Raw genomic sequence first — 6,244 nt, 5'->3', positions numbered from 1 at the left:
CAGATTTTAAATTCATGATTTTGGACCTCACCTGTATAGTTAAACTGGTCTGTTCATTCAGTTCTTAAATCATTCATTCATGAACTAAGCTTAGGTATTGTGGGAGGCTCTGATTTTTAACTCTCTCCAAACAGCAATAATAGTATTAATATAAACAGATTCAAGAGTCCATTTTCATCTTGAAATGAGAAGCGTTATCTCACATACTGTGTGTCTCTAGCACGTGCTTTCTAAAGATGTAAGACTTACTTGGTGTGTCCTAAGCGAAACACATAGCAACAGCGACCTCCCTGGCTTGTTGTCCGTGGCCTTCTTGCTTCCTTTTAGTACCTGCATACGTTATTTATAGTTATAATCACATAGTATTCTCTCGCCTCCCCATCTAAATCTTTATTTATAGACTTTTTGTGCTTCCATATGACTGTTATCTTTTTTTTTTTCCTTTTTTTTTGGGTCAAATATTAGTGTAATGTTAATTTACAAGAAAGTAAACCAAACCTCTGCAGCAGCTCATTACCAACTGGGAAAACATAGGGGTCAGTGTTCTAGAGCTTTAAAAGGTAAGTATCAATACAATTGAGGAACCCTCCTCTATAGATAAAATGGGATGCTGTATCCATATTGCCAGTGACATTCTCCCCAGGAAATGCAAGCAGCCACATCCACCCTCCTTCAGACTGTAGAGCCATTACATTGTCACCGAAGACTCGGACCCAGCCATCCTTTTGCGTGTGATAAGAGGTCAATCAAACCTCCTGCGCAGGCATCTCTGTTGGTTTGGTAGATGGCTCAATGGGTCAGATCATAGGAGTAACCTTGATCCATGACCCCATAAGCATATACAAAGCCAGAACTCAGAGAGAAGGTGTCTCCCTGAGGTCCAGTTCCCTTCACTATCCACATAGTAGAGGCCGGCAACAGCTCCATGTCTTTGTAAAGATGCGCCCTGTTGGCCAACAGCTTGGAGGCAGCTGAGACCGAGATGCCGCCCTTATTTCAAAGCTTGTAGATTTGATGCTGCTGAGCCAGTAACTACTCCCGGAATCTGCAGGCTGCTGCATCCCAGTCATGGTGCCCAGCAGGTACCTTCTTCACCACCCGGGAGGCTATGGAAGTACCCAGTGTAGTCCTGGAGTTGGCTACAACTATGACTGTGACAGAACTTGAAGGCCAGAGTGGTGTTTCCATGAAGCATTTCAATTCCTGTTCCTCTGGGATATCCCAGCTGGGCATGACCAGGCTCAGCCTATCAGCCTGGACTCCTTGAGCCCAGATCCAACAGTCTGCACCACCCCACGAGGGGGGGTGAGGTCTGAAAAACTCACGCCAGTAGCAGCCTCTCTAGCGTGCTTACCACACCACGTCTACTGAGGGCAAAAGGAACTGACTGCTGTCTCTAATGCTGCGCCACACTCCACTGAGTTGATGTTCCTCTCTAACGCTGGCCATAGATGCTGTGTCCTATTTTACACTTTTTGGAGAATGTTGAAAGTAACAATTTTAAGTTGCTTTTTCAGTCTTGTCTTGGATTAGTTTTTTCTGAGGGTAGATTCTCAAGGATGGAAGTAATGGTTTATTCGTTAATATTTTTATTAATTAGCTACTATATATCAGGCTGGGTCAAAGGCTTGGCTATTTCCGTGACACTTGATATGGTTTGCCATTCTTTCCCTGTGTATGGGAGAAATACTTAACCAGTCAAGTCAGCTCTGAATTATCTAACCCGATAGACATGTGTTTGGTGAATGTTTAGAAGTAAACAAAAAGCATGTCAGAAAGGTAAATTTGAAGAAATGTCAGTATATAGCTAAATGAGATGTGGGTGTTTTTAGAATGATCTGCTGTTTGGTTTATTGACCCAACTTGGCCTTCTTTTGATATGGTAACTGAGTCATGAAACTGATAAGATCAGAGGAGTAGAAACATACACAAAGTTAAACATCCTGATAAATAACCTAGATTTATTTAAATCACCCAGAAAACTTTAAATTGAGTATTGACTGGGCCAGGTACAGTGGCTCATGTCTGTAATCCTAACGCTCTGAGAGGCCGAGGCCGGTGGATAGCTTGAGCTTACAGGTTCGAGACCAGCTTGAGTAAAAAGTGAGACCCCGTCTCTACTAAAAATAGAAAAACTGAGGGAAGAGTATCGCTTGAGCCCAAGAGTTGGAGGTTGCTGTAAACTATGATGCCACGACACTCTACCCAGGGCAACAGCTTGAGATTCTGTCTCAAAAAACAAACAAACGAACAAACAAAAACAGCAACTGAATTTTGATTAAAGCAAAACCATAGTACACAGCTTTATTAATATAGCCAAACTTCTATTTTTGAATATTTTTTGAACACAGTATGTTCTAGGAAAACAAATGTGTTGCCTATTCTTGATTATTTCTTGATTAGTGGGGAGAGACAAATATACAAACAGATAGTTGTGCAGCATGTGGCAGACACTGGAAGAGAGTTTGTATGTCAGAAAATAGAAAGGAGCAAAAGTTTCTGTTTACCCAGATTTTTTACTATAGAGAGGCCTTTCTTTTCCTTTCATGGTTTACTTTTATGTCTTTGGAGAGGAAAAATAACACTTGTTAAAGAGTATGGTAAATATAAGTAACTTAGTTGGGATGAAAGTTCAATGAGTTTTTGACATACATGTATAATTTAATGAAGATTCGAAGTTGCATAATTAAAGAACCTTTGACTTAATGGATTGCAGTATGGCTGGCTGGTTGAAGAAAAGTCATGGGTTGATGGTTATCTGAAAAGTAGCTAGTTTCTTCATCAATATAATTTCTAATTATCTTTGGAAGAGAAAATAGAATTGTGCATGCTGTCATTAGCCATAGCAAAAACATATTCTAGGATCTTTTTTTTCTGTCATCTAAATTAAAGAGCAAAAGGGTTGGTTTACCTGCTCTTCTAGAACACTGTGGAGATCTCTGTGTCCTTGGTGGTAAATTGGGATATTAACAGCACACACTTGATAAGGCCGCCCAGTCCACTACTGTGCTGTGTTAGATACAGATACTGTACTGTGCTCATCTTTGTCAACCTCTGAGCAGCTTTTGTTACTCTTGACCCTTCTTTCATCTTAAAGACTCTTCTCATTTAGCTCCTGAGACTGCAAACTCTAATTCTTTTCTTCGACCCCCTGCTCCTTTTCATTTTCTCTTCTTGGCTCTTCTACTTAATTACTAAATGTTGGGTGCCAAGAACCTCTAATCTTTCTGTTTATTCCTTTCCAAGGTGATCCATTAGTCCCATGGTTTTCAGTATCATCTATATCCTGATGAATCTCCAGATATGACCTGTGCAACTCAAAAGTCCAGAGTCCAGTCTGATTACTTCTTAGCTGTTACTCCTTTAATCCATCTCTAAGTCGGTCTCTGCATCTGTCCACCAAAACAGCAAACAGAGGTTCCCGTCCTCTGTAATCTCCATGTTCAGTAAATGGCCTCGGATCTGTGACTCGTCCATGATGTTTCCGTCTTTTCCAAGCCAGCGAGCGGCAAGTGCCGTCTCCAGAACGCATGTGTTTTGAATCCATCTATTTGTCTTCCCTACCACCATTGTAGTCCAAACCATCCCTTGCCACTCGGCCTTCTAATTTGTCCCTTTCCTGTCTATTCTGTATAGATCTCAGATCACGTGACTTCCCTGTGTAAGATCCACTAATGACTTCCCATTGCAGTTAAAATTGAGTCTTTTTCCTTACACATCTGAGCTCGGTTTCCATAGCCAGGGAAATGGGGATAACTATAGCTTTAACTAGAATACATCCCTGAGGACATGGATTTTTTTTCTTTTTTGAGACAGAGTCTCAGGATGTTGCCCTGGATAGAGTGCTGTGGTGTCACAGCTCACAGCAACCTCTAACTCCTGGGCTTATGCAACTCTCTGGCCTTAGCCTCCCTAGTAGCTGGGACTACAGGCGCCTGGCTATTTTTTGGTTGCAGTTGTCATTTTTGTTTAGCAGGCCGGGGCTGGGCTCAAACCTACCCCCTTCGGTGCATGTGGCTGGTGCCCTACTCACTGAGTTACGGGCGCCAAGCCGAGGACATGGATTTTTACCTGCTTTGTTCACTACCGTTTTCTCATTGTTTATAATAATGTGTACATAGAATAGACAATAAGTATTTGTTGGATGAATAAACAGATGTAGATTGTCTGGAGCCCCCAAAGCCTTTTTTCTTTCCTCTTTGAGAGAAACATATTATAGCTCGTATTTTCCACATTACATGAAAGTCCATCAAAGGCTTCTCGTGCCAGTGTCTCCCTCCTTTGCCTTTCTCTACTTCTCTGCACACTCTCCTCCTGCCCTGTTTGTTTTATTCTTTAGACCTGAGGACATTAGGAGAAGTTGGGTTATTAGTAACTACGGCAGGAAACAAATCGAAAAGGCACCCTAATATCAATGACAATTTATTTATTCATTTATGTATGTATTTAGACAGTCTTACTTTGTTGTCCTCAGTAGAGTGCCATGGTGTCACAGCTCACAGCAACCTCAGACTCTTGGGCTCAAGCCATCTTCTTGGCTCAGCCTTCCAAGTACTAGGACTACAGGTACCCCCTGCAACACCCAGCTATTTTTTTTTTTTTTTTGTAGAGACAGAGTTTCACTTTATTACCCTCGGTAGAGTGCCATGGCGTCACACAGCTCACAGCAACCTCCAACTCCTAGGCTTAGGCGATTCTCCTGCCTCAGCCTCCGAGTAGCTGGGACTACAGGCGCCGGCCGCAACACCCGGCTAACACCCAGCTATTTTTAGAGATGAGGTCTCACTCTGGCTCAGGCTGGTCTCGAACCTGTGAGCTCAGGCAATCCACCTGCCTCGGCCTCCCAAGTGCTAGGATTATAGGCATGAGCTACCACGCCTGGCCTAACAACATTTTAAAAATAAGCATTTTATTATAGAAATCTTGTCATAAGTAGACAGAAATAGTGGATAATGTAATGAATCCTCATCTCTCTATCACATAGTTAGAAGAGTTACCAGTCATGGCTGTTGTGGCATGTAATTTGATGCCTACGGTAACGGAATGCCTAGAGCCCTGGCCTATAGAGGTTTATATCACAAACATAATCTTACCCTGGGCATCGTGGCCTGCCATTTTGTAAATGAACTTATTGAGGACAGATCAGGAATATTTTTTTTTTTTTTTTTGTAGAGACAGAGTCTCACTTTATGGCCCTCAGTAGAGTGCCGTGGCCTCACACAGCTCACAGCAACCTCCAGCTCCTGGGCTTAAGCGATTCTCTTGCCTCAGCCTCCCGAGCAGCTGGGACTACAGGCGCCCGCCACAAAGCCTGGCTATTTTTTTGTTGCAGTTCGGCCGGGGCCGGGTTTGAACCCGCCACCCTCGGCATATGGGGCCAGCGCCTTACCGACTGAGCCACAGGCGCCACCCAGATCAGGAATATTTTTAAGTGTAATAGAAAGGTTCTAAAATATCTCTCCTGATTCATTTTTGTGAATATCTAAAATTTCACCATTAGTTCAACCATAAATTTGCAAATTGTGAATAAGCCTGACAAGAGAAGGACGTGAAGCCCCTTGCAGTTACTTTTATCTTAGTGGAAATTGGCTAATTATAAGCAGGCTTGACAGGTAAGCAAGCAAGAGCAGGCTTTGATGGAAGGTAGAGAATCATGAGGACTTAAGGTGGAAAGGGCCAAATAGAGACAAGACATGCAGCATTCAAGACAGCAGGAGGGGCTGCTTTGCTCCCTTCCCACCTGGCCTCCAGGTGATCCTGGTGGCAAAGCCTGGAGCGAGGGGCCCTTATTCCAGTTGAGGGTGCCCCTCATGCCATTACCTGTGTTCCCATTAGCTGGCTCCTCAGGACCTTATGTAAAGCTGTCCAGAAGATGCTTCCAGCTAACTCTGCTGCTTGTTTATTTTTAGGTATCTTGCAATATATTCAGAACTCTCCCTCCTAGTGACAGCAACGAATTTGATCCAGAAGATGAACCTACCCTTGAGGCGTCACGGCCACACTTACAGGTACTTTGAACTACCATTTGTTATAAAAGAAAGCTCCATTAACTCATTAGCTGATTCAGCATGGCAATTCCTTTGAAGGCCGTTATTCACCAAGATATCAAATTAGAGTACATCAATGGAAAATTGGAGAGTGCTTTTTATGTTTTTACTCTTGATAATCAGGATGCCAAAAGAATAAAATAATAGGTGTCAATGTAATGCTTTAGTGTGGGTCCCCCATGTTGCAAGGACAGGCA

This window comes from Nycticebus coucang, chromosome Y (assembly GCF_027406575.1).
Source record: "Nycticebus coucang isolate mNycCou1 chromosome Y, mNycCou1.pri, whole genome shotgun sequence".
In the NCBI taxonomy this organism is placed as follows: Eukaryota; Metazoa; Chordata; class Mammalia; order Primates; family Lorisidae; genus Nycticebus; species Nycticebus coucang.
Note: the sequence above shows the minus strand (reverse complement) of the source record.